The sequence below is a fragment of the Ambystoma mexicanum genome, chromosome 3p, assembly GCF_040938575.1.
Source record: "Ambystoma mexicanum isolate Mex_15411 chromosome 3p, UKY_AmexF1_1, whole genome shotgun sequence".
In the NCBI taxonomy this organism is placed as follows: Eukaryota; Metazoa; Chordata; class Amphibia; order Caudata; family Ambystomatidae; genus Ambystoma; species Ambystoma mexicanum.
In genome coordinates, this window is record NC_090925.1 from 249,508,566 (window position 1) to 249,527,970 (window position 19,405).

Here is a 19,405-nt window from a genome sequence, read left to right on the forward strand (position 1 = left end):
CTTCTGCGTGCGAATTGAAGCAATAGTGTAATGTGGAGGACTGTCACAAATATCAATTGTAATGGGGTTTTGACTCACCTTAACATGACAAGAAGATGCAGGGTTGTCCTTGGGAACATATATTATTTCACGGACAGATTCATCTATTATGATAATGTCAGCAGATATAGTGGTTTGGGCAGGGCCTGAATTTGCAGGTTTTTCAAATGGTGTATTACAAGAGGCCAAGTGTCCAACACACGCTTCCAGGTCTTCGACCTTTAATAGTTTAGTTTAGTTTAGTTTGTTTATTTGTAAAGCGTGGCCAAACCCTCAGGTAGCTGGGCGCATTAAACTTGTGGACAACATAGTTACATAACGTTGCGCGGAAAAGTGCATACATTCAATGGTACATATAAGAATACAGACGGTGACAAGATACAGTTGCAATAGATAGTATAGGGCCGGGTTACAGTGTGGTCCAATTCAATTATGGGCAAAAATGTATGGTGGAGATGTAGCGGGATCAGATCAGTGAATGGGCAAGTAACATTTAGTTAGGCAGAGAGACACAATTTCACCATGGCTCTGAAGGGCCAGAAGGAGGCTTCCGATCTGATTGATAGAGGGAGTGTGTTCCAACATTGTGCAGCGAGAACTGGGAAGCTAGAAGCACCTGGAGTTTTTAGATTGAATTTGGGAATATGCAGTTGGTGCAGGAACGGTATTCCGGTGGGTCTGGACGTGGCATGTCTAGAGAATTTGTCAGACAGGTAACGTGGGGCAGTCAGTGACAGGCATTTTTGTGTAATTACAAGGGTTCTTAGTTTGATTCTGTCTCGAATGGGGAGCCAGTGGACTTCCTTGCTGGCCGTGGAGATATGGGCCTTGCGTGGGAGGTGGAGAGCGCATCTAAGGGCGTTATTTTGCAAAATCTGGAGTCTATTCAGATTTCTGGTAGTGGTGCCAAGGAAGAGTGTATTGCAATAGTCTAGCTTGGATAATATCAACGCTCTGGATAAGGTGAGGCAGCTCGTAGTGGATAAAAATGGCCTGCAGACATTGATACGTTTGTTGGTATAGGTGGTAGATGAGATGGTGGCATTTATTTGTTTTTTCAGCGATAGGGTGGAGTCGAGGTGCACACCTAGTGTTTTGACCTCTTTGGAGACTTTTATAATGTTGCCATCAATGATGAAAGATTGGTACCTGGTGTCCAATTTATTAAGGCAAGCCTGGAAACCTACGATGAGCAGTTCTGTCTTGTCATCGTTAAGACAGAGGCTGTGTGTGGCCATCCAGGCTTGAATTTCTAGGTACATTTCGTTGAGTTTTGCAACATCTTCATCATAGCACCCAGTGAGTGCGATGAGGACCTGGGTGTCGTCTGCGTAATTAGTGTAGCTGATGCCCAGATCATCAAGACGGTCAAAGAGAAGCTTGGTGAAGATGTTGTAAAGTGTGGCAGAAATGCAGGAATCTTGGGGAACTCCACAATGGATTGGGACAGGGTCAGCAGCAGCTGAAGGGGCGAAGACCCTAGTCGACCTATCAGACAAGAATGACTGAATCCATTTGGTGGCATTCTGGGAGAATGCGGCAGCCAAAGAGAGGTGTTATGTGAGGATCTGGTGGTCGACCAAGTCGAAGGCAGCGGATAGATCCAACAGGAGCAAAATGGCCAGATTGCCCTTGTCTTTGGCTTCGTCCATTTGGATTTTTAGATCCAGTAGGGCTGTTTGGGTCCCGTGTCTGGGTCTAAAGCCGGATTGTTGCAAGCCTAGAAGGTTATTGTCTTCCAAATGTTGTTGTATTTGGAGGTATGCCACTCTATCTAGTATTTTCAGGATAAAAGGGACTGTTGTGATGGGTCTGTAATTCGTGGGAGTGTTGGGGTCTAGATTGGGTTTTTTAAGAAGGGGGAGGACCCAGGCTTCTTTGAGGTTATTGAGAACAACTGAGTTCTTAAAGGACGAATTAATCCGAGAGGAAATAAATGGGGCTAGATCTTTGTCTCCATCCTTGATGACTGAGGCCGGACACTGGTCACCTTTGCATTTAGAGGGCTTGAGGCTGGCAATTATCTTTACAACTTCATCCTCAGTGAATGGGGAAAAGTGGAAAAGGGGGCAGTCGGGAGTGGTGCGGCTCTTATTGCTACTGATGTGGTCTTTAGCAGCGAGGTTGGCTTTTTTTTTAACTCTATTTTGGCTTGTAGAAGGGCAATTTTATTTGATAGGGCTAGTTGGATATTATTGCACCAGGCCTTATCCTTGTATGCAGTCCTTAGTGAGTGGCAATGGTGTTTCAAGCTCTCTTAGAATAGAGAATAATTATTTCATGCCAGATTTGGCGTTGTGTATTCTCAGGTTATAAATCTCTTTTTTAACATTTTGGATAGCGGATTTGTAGGTGGAGGCTGCTGATGAGAATGTTTCTTTAGTAGTAGGAGAGGGAGCTTTTCTCCAGTTAGTTTCTGACGCTCTTTTAATATTGCAGAGATCTTTTAGTTCTGCTGAAAACCATTTGTTGGTGTGGGCGATAGGTTTGGACTTTCATTGTTTGAGAGGGGCTATCTAGTTGAGGGCACGTTCCAGGGTATTGGTGTAGAGATCTACCAAGGCAGATGGGTTGTTATTCCGAGTAGGGAGGTTATCCTTAGCGATGGGCATCGATGAAAGCATAGTCGAATTAACCTTTACCTCATCCCAAACGTTGTCATACAATTTAACAAAAGAGCTGAGAACCATGTTAAGTGCAGAAAGGCTGGGTGAGGACAGCTTGATGCAATCATCAGCCTCTCTAAGCGTGTGATGAATAGTGCGATCGCTAGGTTGTGTGGAGTAGTTCAGAGATGAAATAGAATGGGCTCTTCTGTTGGGAGATGAAGTCAATGAGTTCAGTGGGAGACCCAATCCGAGAGGCGTCACAGGTTTGCTGGATGACGCAATCCAAAGATGAGCATACTTTGGGATGTGTAATTGAGTCGACGTATTCGATGATGCTTAGGTCGTTCAGAATATTCATTTGCGTACAGTCAATAATGGAGGTTTTTCTAAGAGATACTATGGTTTCAATTTCAATACTAGTCCAAGTTAACCTAGGGAAATAGTCAATTATACATTGTCCCACAATGGGAGACCTTGGTGGGGGTGTGACAACATGACCCACAGCAACACCTTTAGGACTGCACTTGTTACGACTCTTCTGTTTGGGTTTTTCAGTGCAGATGGTAGGCATTACATTTAGGCATGCAAGAGAATTGGGAACCGCTAGATTGTGAGTCAGCACTGCAACAAGCTCAGCTTAATTGCCGTTACGCAAGTCACCATCATGGGGCACTTCCATCTGAGCAACTCATTATGTGGGTCACGCCAATATCAGTAGTGTCTCTCTTAGGCGTAGTGGCTTTGGGTGCTAGAGGTTGGCTGTGCAAACTAGTGTGGAGGGCTAGCCAGTTTTTGCTCCAGATATCTAAAGGACAACACCACCATAAGCAACCCGCTACGTCTGCTTACCCGCAAAGACACACCTTTTACCTGGCCAACGGAATGCCAGATGGCATTCTAGAAAATCAGGAATGCCATCTCGCACGCTGAGGACATGGCCTACTTCGACGCCCAGCGAGAAACCGAAATCATCGTCGATGCCAGCCCGGTGGGACTCGGGGCCATCCTCACCCAGAAAGACCCCACGGAACTGTCCAACATCTACATCGTAGCATACGCAAGCAGGAATCTCACCGCCACAGAGCAGGCTTACTCTCAAGCAGAGAAGGAGAGTTTGGCAGTAGTGTGGGCGTGCAAGTATTTTCACTTGTTCCTGTTCGGCAAGAAATTTACGATAGTTATGGACCATCAGGCCCTACTGACCATCTAGGGCGATCCAAGAGCACGAATGCCCCCGAGGATAGCCAGGTGGGGCCTACGTCTACAGGACTACAAATTCACGGTGATACACCGCCCTGGCAAGGACGAGAACCCAGCGGACTACCTATCCCGACACCCCACGGGATCAGCTGAGTCGCAACCCTCCTTAGCAGATGCATACATAAACTATGTAATACATCACCTACAATCACTGCCCGTAGGGTGGTCCGAACTGGCCACACACTCGGAACGAGATCCAGTCATCAGGATCGTGAGACACTGCCTACAATCAAACAAAAAAGCGCTTATGAGACAACAGGCGAGGCCTGAAGCGGAGACGGTACGGGAGGACGTCAAATGGCTCGATCAAGTTCAAGACAAACTAACAGTGGTAGAGGTACGCATAGTGCTCAAAGGATGCAAGGTAGTCATTCCGAGGGAGCTCCGTGAACGGACAGTGCACCTGGCGCACGAGGGACACAGGAGTGGTAGCAACCAAGCGCCTCCTCCGACAAAAGGTATGGTTCCCGCAGCTAGACAAGCTGGTAGAAAGCATTGTGGGAGGGTGCCACATCTGAGCGCAGGTAGCACCACCTCCACACCCAAACCCATTACAAATGTCACTGCTGCCGAAGCAGGTATGGGAGGAGCTTGCAGTGGACCTTTTCGGACCTCTACGAGATGGCACCCACGTGGTGGTTCTCATCAACGAACATTCACGTTTCCCGGAGGCGCAGATAGGGGAGAGCAGCGCAACCTCCAGTGTCATCCCAGTCCTGGACCGAATGCTGTCTGCATATGGGATCCCCAAAATCATAAAGTCAGACAATGGCCCCACGTTCATAAGCCACAAATTCCACAACTTCGCCAAATACATGGGATTCCAACATCGCAAGATTACCCCTTGCTGGCCGCAAGCAAACGGCATGGTCGAAGGATTTATGGCCAGCATTAAACGGACACTTCAAATCGCCAACATTCAGAACAAATAATTCGAGCAGGTCATCAACCAATTGCTGAGGAAATATAGGCACACACCCCACAGCACGATAGGGATATGCCCTGCGGACTTAATGTTCCGAAGACCAATTAAGACGAGGCTACCGGAAGATCCCAGGACACCAGAAATGACAACCCTGGAACAAGAAGCCAAGGATAAGGACGAAACAGCAAAGGCAAAGATGAAAGAGGTTGCAAGAGACGAGCTCGAGAGACACCTATGCAGCTAGGGGATGAGGTATGGCTTCGGCAACTGAAGACGAGGAAAGAAGATGCCACATTTGCACCTACCCCACTTATCGTGACACACAAGAAAGGCACGATGATTACTGCACAAGGAAACGACTGTTCATCAGTAACACGGAACATCTCACACTTCAAACGGGTGATCCCCAACCAGAGGGTGACTTGGGAAATTAACAATGATAGCGAAGAGAAAAGAATGCGGGACGAACCCTACCAAGGAGATGGACAGGAGTCAGAGGGGAGCGAAACACTGAACCTCCAGCAAATGAGCGGTTGACTCCCAGAAGCTCAAGGCGACCGCAGAAGAGCCGCATGAAGCCACTCCGCCTCATAGAAGAAATGGGGTAAATCAGCATGAAAGGACTAATATGTTAAAAAGGGCGGAGATGTCCGCAAGTCCACATCGTTATGTGGGTGGGCCCTGCTTGAGGCCCGCGTGCGGAAACCACAGAACATGATGTGGGGGTTAGGGTTAGGGAGGGGCGGGCACGGGTTTCCGGCAGTTGCAGACTTGTTAAAATAAAGTATAGTCGTACTCCTTATCAGCTCTGTGTCTGTTATTTAAGGCCACAAGCCTGCGCCTTGCAAGCGTTCAACAGATTTAACATATGCTTCCAGAAATGTCGTTCCCTGTGAAAAAATCCCTTTACATTTGTGAGCCCCACACGACAACATCAAGGATCTCCCCTTAAGTTAGTGGTCTTTAAACTACGTGCTGGCCCTCCGCGGGGGCCCAAAGGATGTGAAGGGGGTTGTGCAGCTCTTTAAAAAGGAAAATATAAGCAATTGATTGACAAGATTAGCATTAATAGTTTGTGGAGGGGGTGGAAACAATATTTATTACTTATGGAGGCGGGGGGTACTCAGTACAAAAAGGTTTGAATGCTACTACCTGAAGAGAATCAAGGGGGTGCGGATAACTGAAATTGAAAGAAGGCCCGAGGGAAACGATGGGGGTGTAGCACAAGAGGAGCATGGGTGTGAGGTCCTAGGCATTGATAAACAACACAAGAAAAAGGTTGCATCAAAGCTATTTGATGAGTTGCTAATCAAATAAGAACCCCTCAACAGGAAACACGCATCAATGTGATGAACGAGGAAAGGTTAGGCAGCGTTAATCATGAGGAGCAGCAGAAAGGGGCTATTTATAGAACAGGGTGCCTGAAGGCAGAGATCAGAGAAGATTAGCCTTCATGTTTTTGAGGGTGAGTGATCATAATAGGGTGGGTAGATGACTCCATGTCATGAGGGGTGGCCTGGGTCACTCCTGGTTTTTGTTTTTACTTTAGTTTGAAGTGAACGGGCCACTTCCAATCCCAGCAGGCAGCTGATGCAGAAGTGAAAGAAACGTAGGTGTCCCTCCTGACATGGCAACCCTAGATCATAACCTTGCAAGGTAAGAGAATCCTCTACCAATTCGTGATTCTGCCTAGATCAGTCAGAAGGAAGCATGGATCAGGTGATTTCTGTACACAATTTCAATAGGGGGACGGAGCGTGGTCACTCTATATTTTTATATTATAGAGCTAGGCGAGGGAATTAAGCCAGGGAGCAGTGCTATTTTTAAAAGGTGGACATCCTTGCCAGATAACCAGAGTTCTGAATAGCACTCATGGAACTTTGGGATCAGTAACATTTTACCTATTGTTGAAACAGTATGTATAGTCACATTAAACCGTTGGTGTAAACATGAAATTAATTATTATGATGACTTTTTGAGTAATGACATAACATAAACATACAGTTAGAATTACCTGCGTGCTTTCACAACTTCCTGGCAGTTGGTGCGTACCCTAAAAATTAGACTTGATCACAGAACAGATTAGCTGCAATATTGCTTTCTTGCATGCATGCAGATAGGTACAAGTTAATTGCTTTACCTCACGTACCATGAAAAGAAAGTAGAACGCAAATATCATGCTTTACCAATCTTTTGTACTCACTGCAATGTGGGTAACATGTTTCTTTCCTGTATTTTGGAGGAAATTCATCAGGGTCACCATGTATTCTATACAAATTGCTTTAAGCACGACATCCATCCTGTGCAAAACCTGCTATCGCTCCTAAATAGTGGGCATATGATGCTAATGTGACTTTCCACACTAACACGATACAGGGTTCATTATAAACAAAAAAAAATATGTCGCCTTAGGATAGAGAAAGTTCAGAAGCAGGCTTTTGCTGGAACTCAAACATTTATATCTGGGGAACAAACAGGTGCATAACGAAGTAAAAACAGCTGTAACTATGCCCTCAAGAGAAAACATTGAGAGGCGGGAAAAGTGGAAGGTTATTGGGAGCTACCCCAGCTTTGTGTGTGTGTTTGCAGATCGTGGATATGGGTTTAGATGGTTAGAGGAGTGGTTGGATGGTATGTCAAGGGATTAAAGGGAAAGTAGAAAATAATGAGAAGATGTGCCATGAAGTGTGGCGCTGTGCGCACTGTGGAGGAAGTATGCATGTTTGGACTGTAGGGAGCACAAGTGTGTGTACAAATGGGCTATGGTGTAGATGTCTGGAATGGCTAAGTAAGGGTATGTGCACACAGTGTGGGGGAGCCGATATGAAGTGGTGGTGGATATTTATATTTGATATGGAGGGAAGAGGAGAAGGAAGAGGCTCTGTGCAATGTGGATAGGGGATGTGTAGCCCTGGAGTTATTTAGGCCCTTGCCCAATTCGTGACCATCGCCACCACGCAACAGTGGGACCACTCATCGCCCTTCTCCCCCACAGTGCAGCTGCAAAGGAAGGGGCGTTCTGCAACCTGCAAACAAACATGGTAACATAACAAATAGGGGATGGTCTGGCATCTGAAGATTGTACTCAACACTGATGACACTGCACAAGAACTACAAGACACCAGGGTATGATTTAGGCCCCAACTGGGGAACACTATTAGACCATTATATTATGAACTCCCATTACCCCTCGAAACTCAAACAACACCTTCCCCAAAGGACCCTGCATAGCCAGCCCACCTCACCCTATAAAGGGCCGCATAGTGAACCCTGTCAGGTGGATGTGCCACACTGGACCTCATTACCTACCTATGGGCCCCTTCCATAATGAACTAGGGGATAGTTCAGAGGGAATCCTCACCCATCTACGGGGCCTAATTCTGGGCCCCACACATACCCTCACTATCAGGTCCCCCAGGCACCATCATGCTACTACCTCCCTTAAATAGCATTCACAATAATTAAACATATATATAGTGTAGATGAGCAGCCAACTGCCCCTGCAGGAAGTCCAACCCCCCTCCCACCTATATGCTTGAGGCCTGAAATAGTGCCATGCTTGACACCAGCAGTTGTGACTATTCCACGTCGAATCTTTGAGAAAACGTATCCACTAAAAAACCCTATCAAATGTATTCCCAAATAGATGACAGTCTCTTGGAGGAGATCCCTGAAGGAATTTAAAAATGAGAGAAAGAGTAATTGGTGACATCACAAGAAACGAGTGTGATGCACTGAGAAGACTGGCTGAAGAAGAGAATGTATGGACCTTATAAAAACTGATGACGAAGTACAGAATAGAGTAAACTTTCATATGCGAGACAAAGATTGCACGTGTGAAGAGCACTGCAGAAAATACAAGCCATTCAATAACTGTACAGATGCAGTAGCGCAAGTAGACTAAGTGATCATAGAAGCTAGCTATACGTAGTGAATAGACTGCAGGCGGAGCCACCATTATATAGAAGCTGGACATTGGTGTCACAATTCTAGTAAGGGCTAAAAGCTGTGTAGAAGCAGAGAATTAACTGGGAGCATGGAAGAATCGAGAAGGGCTGTCTGGCCAGGTGTCAAGGCTGGAGCTGCCAAAGAACTGGTTATCTATCCTTGAAGAACATGGAATGTGAGAAGCTGAATCATCCCTTGTTAAGGTGCAAAGAAAGAACACCATGAGTGCCAAGTTTATTAATTTAATATAATTAAATGCTGCAAAACGGGCTGAATTGTGGTCTCCTGTCACGTGAGCCAAGGATGGAAATAGAAGTTGAGCATGCAGTCCAGGACTATAATAAGCATGTGCCCGCAATCCCTTATATTCCCGGGGACGTGAATACATTGCAAGGCCAAGTTCAAAGACAATCTTCATGGCAGAAGGCATGAGAGATAAGAGATGTTGTGCTAATTGGGTCGGGAGGTAAAGTCATGTCCACCTCCTGACACCTGGAGTACAAGCTTACGTGCTGCTATTGAGCCAAATGTTCCAGAAGGGCACGAGCATGGCAGCCAATTGTAGAGGGCCATATAAGGAAGGGCCTTATAGTTTGAGAGCCAATAGTGTACCATGTTTCTGATGAAGAAGATGACTTGCACTAGGGGTGGGCATGAGTTGTCCACCTAACTGTAGAGACACAATCACAACCCGACTCTTTATAGAAAGTATACTTAGCTGTTCCCCTTGAGCCAACCACAACCCCCCATAGGTTTTTCGTATTTGCCACGTAGGATGACGTCACATATGACAAGTTTTTACTATAGAAGTGTAATTTCTTATGAACTGCTTTGAGAGATAATGCTGTGTGACATCCGTTGATGTCCGTTGTAACTCTGTTTTAGACAATTGATAATAAAACAGTAAACAAACTTTGCCATCTTCCTAAATTGGCTTGATTGTCTGTTGTCATCCAATCTTCAGCAGAGCATCGAGTTTCAAGGGCAGCCTACTGCACTTACTCAAGGGTAAGCATCAAAGAACTTCTGTACCCCAGCCACCATGTCAGACAATGAAGTGGGCAGCAGCTCACAGAGCCCCCAGTCTAATTCAACCCAGCGCAACCCTACGCATAGAGAGGAGGGTGGCCATGAATCACTGCAATTGCAAGCCATGCAACACTTTGACATATCTGACACAAGCAGTTTGGCACCGAGATGGTCCAGGCGGCTAAAGGAACTATACATATATATTGATGCCACAGGCATTAGAGAAGAACGCCATCTGAAAGGAGTATTGATGCATTCTCTAGGGCCAGTAGTGAGAGACATTGTGTTCAAAATGCCAGAAAACACGACTGAGACATTTCAAGGCATCATTGATTTTCTGAATAACTATTTTGCACCACTGAAAAATGTGGATTACGAGCGACACATTTTCCACACGTCCACAGGGAAAAAGTGTGAAAACTTGAACAATTTTATAATGAGACTGTGGAAAAGGGCAAAATACTGTGAATTTAATCGCTACTCCAGAGAAGAAGCCCTAAAATCAAAGGCTATTTCAGGGTGCGAATCACCTGAATTCCAGGAAAAATTGCTAAAGAAAAGTAGAACTCTGGATGAAATTCTCCAACTTGCGAGGGTGGATGCTGCTTTATCTCTACAAACTGAATCACTGAGCAATATTAAAATCACTCGAGCTGCGTCACCAGTGACACTGTGCCACATACGCACGTCGGAATGCAATTCTGAACATAATAAATGTTGTAGATGTGGGTACAATTCTCCACATGTCAGCCTATGCCCGCCAGTAGGCCATCATTGTGACAAATGTGGAGGAGAAAATCACTTCTCAGCTGTATGCAAGAACATAAAATCTTTCCAGGTGGGGGAATCCAATAGAGACACCAGGAGGTGGGGAAATTATCAACGGAGGCGGGAAAGCCCTCAAACAAGCACATGGCGATCTCCCACAACCAGCAGACATAACTCATACAGCAGAACACGTGAGTCAACGCACAGAGACTGGCGGTGGGCTGACAGAAAGGAAGACGCTGAGCAATACAGTTGTAGAAGCGATTCGCAGAGGTGTGCACCAAGACAGAAAGTCAGAAAGTGTCCCTGTGACAAAGAAGTGAATCAAACTCCTCATCGAGTGGAGACCGGAAAAGAGGATATGTACACACCATAGGGAACAGCACAGCCACTGAATACAGCCCAACCCTGCTATTGCAGATAAATGCACAGAGCCGTGAGTTCCTCATAGACACCGGAGCAATGGTAAATGTCATCAATGAGGACAATTACAGGTCGCTTGACAAGAAGAAAGAACTGCGCAAAGCAGACACAGACATATATCCGTATGGCACAAACAAACCTCTCAACTGTACAGGAATGTTCACAGCTACATGCCAATACAAAGACAAGAGCTAAAAAATCAAAATATATATTGTGGGAGGAGAAGTACAAGGGGGAAGCATCCTCAGATTTCGGTCAGCCATTCAAATGGGACTAATACAAGTCATGGATCAGATCATGTCTTCATACACAACCAAACCCATGGACAGTTAGTTATACGCAGAGATCAAGAAGCAGTGAGCATAATAGACTAATGATGTTAGCACCACACAGATTACGATCCAGAATCTCTAATACAACACCACCTGTATGAGGCCTCATCGTCCCCATTGTAGGAGAGTCCAGAGGTGCAAGGTTTATTTCCTGCACCAACCCTCCCCCCATCCCTGCCATCCCTAATGTGCTCTATTTGTTTCCAGCCACCTCCAATGTGCCGAATTTGGCTGCCACCAACTCAGCCCCACCACTCCAGCTAATCAGGATGGATCGCTTAACTGCGCCCTGATTAATGTATGCTCCGTTGGAGCCCATGCTATTCCAATCCACAACCTCATCATTGACCACCACCTAGACAGGCTTGCCACCACTGAATCCTGGATCCACAGTACCTCTGGCCCATTGCTCTTGTTAGCCATTGTTCCTAACTACTCCATCTTCAGAGCAGACCGCCCAAACCCCTCAAAATATGGGGTCACCCTTATTGCCAAATCCTCCCTTCTTATTAGGACTATCCCTACTCCTCCCATTTTATTTATTTATTTGCATTTGTTAAGCGCACTTGCAGCCCGTGGGCATCGAGGCGCTGTTACAATAATATGTAAGAAAGTTTGATTAAGGTAAACAGAGGTCTCATAGTTACAGAGGTCAGAGATATAATGTGATACGGAGGAAAGCAGGGTAACGATCAGAAGCAAATCAACAGTGGTTAGGTATACAGTTTGCATAAAGAACGTAGGCCTCTAGATAAAGGGAAGAGCATTCCAGTGGGTGGCTGCCAAGGTGGGGAAGCTAGAACCTGCCGCGCGGGCTTTTCGGGTTTTGGGAGTGACGATCATGTTAGAGTAGCATTTCCTGAGTGGTCTGGTGGCGGTGTGCTTTGTGATTCGTTGAGCAAGGTATGGAGGAGCGAGCTCATGGAGGCACTTGTGCGTGAAGGCCAAGGTTTTGAACACAATCCTTTCTTTGACAGAGAGCCAGTGAGACTGCCTTCTAACTTAAAGAATTAAGCGTGTTTGTGGTCATGGACATAACTTTAATATAAGAACATATGGCATGTTGCTTGGCTAAAGTGGGGCGAGGCGTCAAACCGCAATGCAACCATTACAGTATTTTGCGGCATGCCTCATGCTGGTTCACAACATTTTCCTTCAATTTCCTGAAACCTTTGTGGACAATTAAATACCTATAATGCATTGTATAATATAGAAGGGGTCTTCCTGTTAAATGCTTTAATCAGGGGCCTCCATCGATATCTGAAGCGTGTTGACTGGGTGCAGTTGTAGTCAACACGCTTCTGTAAGTTTTGTAGCTGCCATTCATTATAATTTCTGACCCGGAGGGTCTGACATGTGAGAAGTACTTATCTGCAGAGATGGAGGCTCTGTGTTAGGAATCACCACCAAGGGTTGCCCCAGCCACATATTTCTGCTCGCAATGTGCAGTCAGTAAGAAAAACCACGGCTTCCAGGAACATACGCTCTAATGCTTTGCAACGGACAGCGCCGTTTCTGGCCCGTTATCGGTTGCTATGGCAACGGGGTAAACAATCTCCACATCGCACTGCCGCCAGCCAGCCAGCAACCATTCACGTGACACCCGAACAGGTAGCCTAAGGAAAATAAAGCCAACCCCCTGCCCGTTGCTTGCCGCTTCTGATTGAAGTTACAGACTTCGTCCTTGGCTTCTGATTCTTGTTTTCTGTATTTTCAGACTTCGGCTTCACTCTTGGATTTACTTCTTTGCTTCGTCTCATTTTGCGTGCCTTGTGCGCTTGGTGGCTACATTATCTGACTACGGACGCTGTATCTTACCTTCTGCCTAACGGACTGCCCTTTGCCTGCTCCTATTTTTACCTCCATTGCCTGCACGTCGATAAACCTTACCTTCTGCCTAATGGACTGCCCTTTGCCTGCTCCTATTGGTACCAACAGACCAGGATCTGGGATATACCAACACGCTCCGGAGTGGAACGCTGTCATACTTTGGTAAGACTACTCCCTGGTTACTTCACAATATTTTTGTCCTCTTTTCCATCAGTAATCCTATAGTAGGTCTCATCTTGTATCTCCTTTTGTTAGGTATTCAGTTCCCAAATACCCTGAGGAGTATTGTCATCTCACCCTGCCAGCTTCTTCATTCTTGTTCTTGGGTACTTCCTTCATCAGGTTGGTGCGCACATCCTGTTTTCTATTTGGTTCATTGCACTCAGTCACTGGCATTGATTACTTTCCTTGTTTTTTCTCTAGTTGGCGTTCCGAGGGTGGGTCTCCTCTTCCAACTATTTGATATTTCTGTCTGGTACCTAATCAGCAGAAAGTTACAATTGTAGGAAGAATTCATCAGCGACTCCTGTCCGGTGAAACGTGCTGTTGATTTGTTGGTCAAGGTTTAGGCACTGAATCCTAACATTCTGTTCTCCATACCTGAGATTGATGTTTAGAAAAGGAGATGGATGTGGTCCCTGAGAAAGGACTTCCTATGGTCCGACATGCATTGCACACTTGCTCCAATTTCATCTCCTGAATAAAACTTGTATTTTAGCAACGTGAATTGTTCGGTACTGAAAATAGTATCTAGCTGCTTATATTGTGTGTTTGAAATTAGCTGCATTACTTGCAAGGGATCAGTTAGCACTTAGGGTTTTTGCTCCTTGGGCCTAGCTGTACCGATCTGTTTCCTGCTAATACTGCATTTATACAACATATAGATTATCAACCACTTCCATGTTAATTCCTTTCAAGTTGCACTTGAACCTTTCTCTGAGTCCATGCTTATTAAAATGCATAATCTCTGTTTTAGTGTAATGTCTCTGCAAGGGGCGGTCTTCTGAATATTTTAGGTTAGATAATTTGCCCTGAAGCCCAAGAGGTGTAATATCCATAAACCACAATGTCGTCGGCCTAGTCCAGACAAGCAACATCCCGTTTCCCTGATTTAGGTGAATGACAGTTGACTACATCAAACACTTTGGACATGTTAGCTAGATAAGTATTAGCGGGGTTGGTGCATTTCTACTGGGAATGCTGTGGCTGAGCACGCCCCCTTCATTAATGCACACTCGTATCATAGTATCTGAAAAAAGGTCTATAACAATTTTAAATATTCCCAGAGGTAATATTCCGAGAGGTATATATTCATACTACTTTCCCTCAATTTCCATTCTGCTACAAAGTCAAAAACTGCTGTGTAATCAACAAAGGCAGTGTGTATGGGTTTATTGTAAACTTGTTTCCCCTTTTATAAAATGAAACTAAGCACCAAGGATTTGGTAGTGAAGGAAAGTGTAGGTTGAAAGCAAGTTAGATTTTTCAGTACTTTAATTATAATTTGCAAACCCTACATTAGAAGTGTAACTCTCTAATGAGTTTTGCCAAATCTCGCTCAGACTGTTCTGGCTGGTGATTTACCGCTCTCGCCTTGTGGTTAAACTATGATAGCTCTTTAAAATATTTTGCAAGCTTTCCATCACATTTTGCAGCCTTCTATTAGACCTTGCACCCTCTCCATTAGGTTTTCCTGCCTCTCAAATAGATGTTGCCAATCCTCAATGGGCGCTGCAAAGCAATCTCCATCTTGCACCTTCTTATTTTCTCTCACGGATTCACTTTGAATGCACACTTAAAATGGCTGGACAAATTGGAGAATTGGTGGGAGGACAATGTATGCAGGATTCCCCTTTTCTGGCTGTTTGGAGGGAAAGTGTTCTGGCTAATCATTTAGTATAGCCTCTCGTTCACACCCCAGGGGCACAAGTGGCATGAAGGAGAAGAGTTAACCTTACTTCACCAACTGCATTTACTGTGACTTTTCCATCCTCGCCCTTCTCTATGCGAATCTCTCATTGTTAAATGCCCTCCTGTGTCCTGACACGTCCAAATAATGGCTCTAAACATTTCCTCATCAAAACCAAAATGTGCAGGTTTCTTCTGTTGAATATTTGAACTACTGATGTTCTTGGAAAGTTAGGTTTTCTTCAACTTTCAAGTTTCCCTATGTTATCCATCCCACATTCTATCAGCACAGAATTATGCCTCTACCACTATCTTGGCACACACAATGACCTTGACAAGTTCCAGATGGTGATATTGACCTGAATAGATACAGCAAGATCCATCAATCACTTGCCACTGCATGAAATAGGACTGGAATAATAAAATAAACGTAGCCCATACTAGGGTATGTGGTAGTTTGGTTCTGGGCTCGTCAAATTTTTTTGATAATGATATTATGGTACCAAGAAATTAAGTGCATATTGAGATCATTGCTGGTGATATTTCTGTTTCATAAGTAGAGTTTGGCGAGATGTTGGCTGTGGAGACTTCTAATGTGAAAGCAGGGCACGACGGTGGAGAAGTTTAGTCTACGGTTTCGTTCTTTAAACATTTAAAATCAATAAATGAATGAATCTTTCAATTATTGGGTTGAGTCTCGATGTGGCCAAGTTGAATCCACATTTAATAGGCATGTCTGTGAAAATATTTCTCCAGGGTGGAAGGTAAACATGCGCGGAAGATAACATACACTTCCTTGTATGCTGGTTGGGTCCGTGCCCTGTCATAAAAATGCCATACCACCATGATCCATTCCAGTTAATTACCAGTATGTATTTGTACATGTAATCCCGGGGCCACGAGTCAGAATAGCATGGGTTGCCACAGGCCTATCCTTCCTATTGGCTTGACCAACTGTCCCCCCACCCTTGACACTTCGCAAACAAACTTTAGGCTCTCCATTGTGGAGATCGCGGGCAACATGAAACTCTTGCTCCCCGAAATAACTCAGTAGAAGTGTCTACCCCTGCAGAGGGTGACAGAGAAGCAGCAGACTCAGTGGGCTGCCCCATCTCCACCCTCTCTTAAGGAGGTGGGCAGGGCAAGCTCATTAAGTGCCCAAAGGAAAGATAAGGAAAGGGACCTCAGAGGAGGAGAGGAAACTTAGTACGAACTAAATGAATTGAAAAAAAGCACTGCCCCCACAAGGAAAACCATTTTTTTGAGGCAAAGCACTGCCCCCACAAGGAAAACCATTTTTTCGTGGCACGGCCGCAGCAAACACCAGTACTGGCAGGTTTATCATCAAAGAACTGACTTTGAAAAGAAATGTGATGCCATCATTGCCATGTTTCTGTTGCAGATGCGTTACAAGCAGATCCCAGCTGTGCAGCAAGGGATCCCCAATGGAGGGCGGCCAGAACACAGAGGCTGGGTCAGGCTGAATGGATGCGCTCACCCATAAGGACCGGTGCCCTTCTCAACAGCCTTAGAATGGCCTCGGTTAGGCTTGCTAGGGGAGTGAAGTGAACTCATTCTTCCCCATAAGGACGCCTATCAGCAGCACACTCTTGACCTGGAAGTGTATGGCTTGGGAGTGATATTTGGGATCACTTGGAAGTAATTAATGCTCACAAATGGTCACATATCTGAACAACTTGGGCTGTGTCACTCTGGGCTCTTTCATTCCCAGGGTTGAACTGAATTCCGCAGCATATTACATATACTGTGCCAACAGTGATCACAAATAAATAGAGTGTAGTCTTAAAATCAAGGTAGATAGTTCATACACACTTGGATAGCTTGCTCGTTACACATACAAAATGGCCTCCCATCGATAGATAGAGTGACACAGCCCTAGTTTTTCAGATATATTGTTGTCTATCACACATACATTTTCTTTGTGTGTATCCCGGGGTTCTAAAATAGGTGTTGCACTTACCTGGAAGTAATTCGATGGTTGCAAGTGACATGTCACCTGGATGTAAACTCACAGGTGAGCCTAGGGGCTCCATATCCATCCTCGGGCACAGGGTAAGGGCTGGCGTGGTCAATAGAATAGATACAAGGCCCACCAGTGCCTCCGACGGTGGCCTCTGGTGCAAAAGGAAGCACATGTCTCTGGGCAAGAAAAAGCCTCACTGTCAGGAAATGGCCAGACGTCTGCTTGCCCATAGGAGCCCATAGCAGATACGCAGCCTTTAATTAAACACACACATGTAAAATGTTCAAGCTTTTAATAATAGGGTAATCATAGCAATAAGACCTTTTGAAAAAGAATAATACAGTTCCTCATGCTATAGAATGTATTTGGGCATGTATTGCCTTGAAATATGAGTCCCCTCTTCCTACATAGGCGCGTAATCCAGAGGGTGACCGTCCCATTCTCTTGAGAGTCCTCTCTGCAGTTCCACCCCGTAGCTTTATGACCCTCTCGGAGCTCTTTTTCATATGCAGGGCATAGCGTCAGCAGATACATGACGATGAGATGCAAGATACCCAGTTAGATATAAGCGGAGTTACGCTACATATGTGTTAAGCCAAGTTCGACTAATTAATTTAAGAGAGGATACGTGTCCATATTCTTGAATATGGGGCTAGTGGTGGCAAGAGTAGTGAGGGGGTAGTTAGAAAAGTGGTAAACAATATATTATGGGGATTTCAGGCAGTTATACCATGAGCATTTTATTGCACCAGGCTACTATTTGTTACCTGGTCACTGATGCCTTTTCTGCTAACTCATCACATGCCCTGTTCTTTCCAGGGCATTATCCTGTTCCATGCTATAACAGCCAATCCTGATTTGTGGTATCATAAGCCCTATCCTAGTTTACTCTGGCATATCCTGTGCCCATTATGTCCTACCTACCCTATACTGGCTTATCTTGCCTATCCAATCACATCCATCTTGCCATATCCCATGCCCCCTCCCATGGCCTATCCTACCCTGTCCTTTTCTTGGTCTACCCTTACTTGTGCCCTATCCTATCATATCCCAAGGCAACTCCCTAGCATGTATGTGATAACATTATACACCTCTGACCTTGTAGCAAGCTTTGACTTGCTTGTTCTTCTGGTTGTCTGGTTTAGCGTTAGTCTTGGTGGTCAAGTTGTCCCTTTTTTTCCATGGTCTATATTTCTATACATTTCTCTGTTGTCAAGCATTGGAGGAGTATGCGTGTCCTATATTCAAAATTCAGTCTACTTTTCAAATCGCTATAGGAGTGAGACGCAGTTTCTTAGCATGCAGCTTGTCAGTCAAAGAACACTCTTTGAGGTCACTCTGGAAAAGGGACTCAGTTTCCCAGCAAGAAGCGTGACTATCAATACATTCTTTCTCAGTTTGCTTTGGGAGTCAAGACTCCACATTTCACTCAAGTACGCTTTTGGAGGTAATTTTTTATTTTTATTTATTGAGCATTTGTTAGGCGCCTGTACAACTGAATGGCGTTTCAAGGTGCCACAATGCACAATGGGGAGGGAACAAGGGGAGAAATCACATTGGCAGAAATAAAAACAGTAAGTATGCAATCGTGGTCCTATTAGGCCTTGTGGCATTCGGACATGCAAGTGCAGTGAGGAGAAGTGCAGGATAGGGTTAGGTGGGGTGGGGGGCAAAGAATGGTCAAGTGCTGGTGGCAACCCAGAGAGCAGTCCCCAGGGGAGCCAAGGGAGGGCAGCAGGCTAAGTGCATGGGGCAGCTACGCATCCCAAGGTGGAGTCAGAGTCGTTGTATGAGGATGGGATGGTTGACTGTGCCAAAGGTAGAGGAGAGATCCAGGAGAATGAGAGTCAAGATTTACAAGCATGTCTTCACGGGTGTTCAGGAGAGCAGTTTCCCAGCCTCTGGATGCCCAGAATCCAGATTGATTGGCATGGAGTCAGCCAACAAGTTCAGTGTGAAGGGTCAGTTGCGGGAGGGACAGTTTCTCCAGGAGTTTGCCCAGGAAGGGGTTAGATGAGATAGTGCGATAGTTAGCTGGGCAAGAAGGTTCTACAGATGGCTTTTTCAAGAGAGGGTGCACAAGGGAGTGCTTGAGGAATAGAGAGAAAAGAGCCAGTGGGGAAGGAGTGGTTGCAGAAGTCGGAAAGAGCCAGGGCACGAGAGAAGATCTTGTCCTTAATGGTTCTAGAGGAGCAGGGGCGCACCTGTTTGGAGGAGGCCATCATAGAGCAGACAGCTTTACAGACCTCATCTGGTGCTATGGAAAGGAAGGCGGAGAGAGGTGGGGTGGAAGGATGCGAGCCAAGGGGGCTCAAGCAGAAGTGGGGTGGGCATGGAAGAGAGTGAGGAA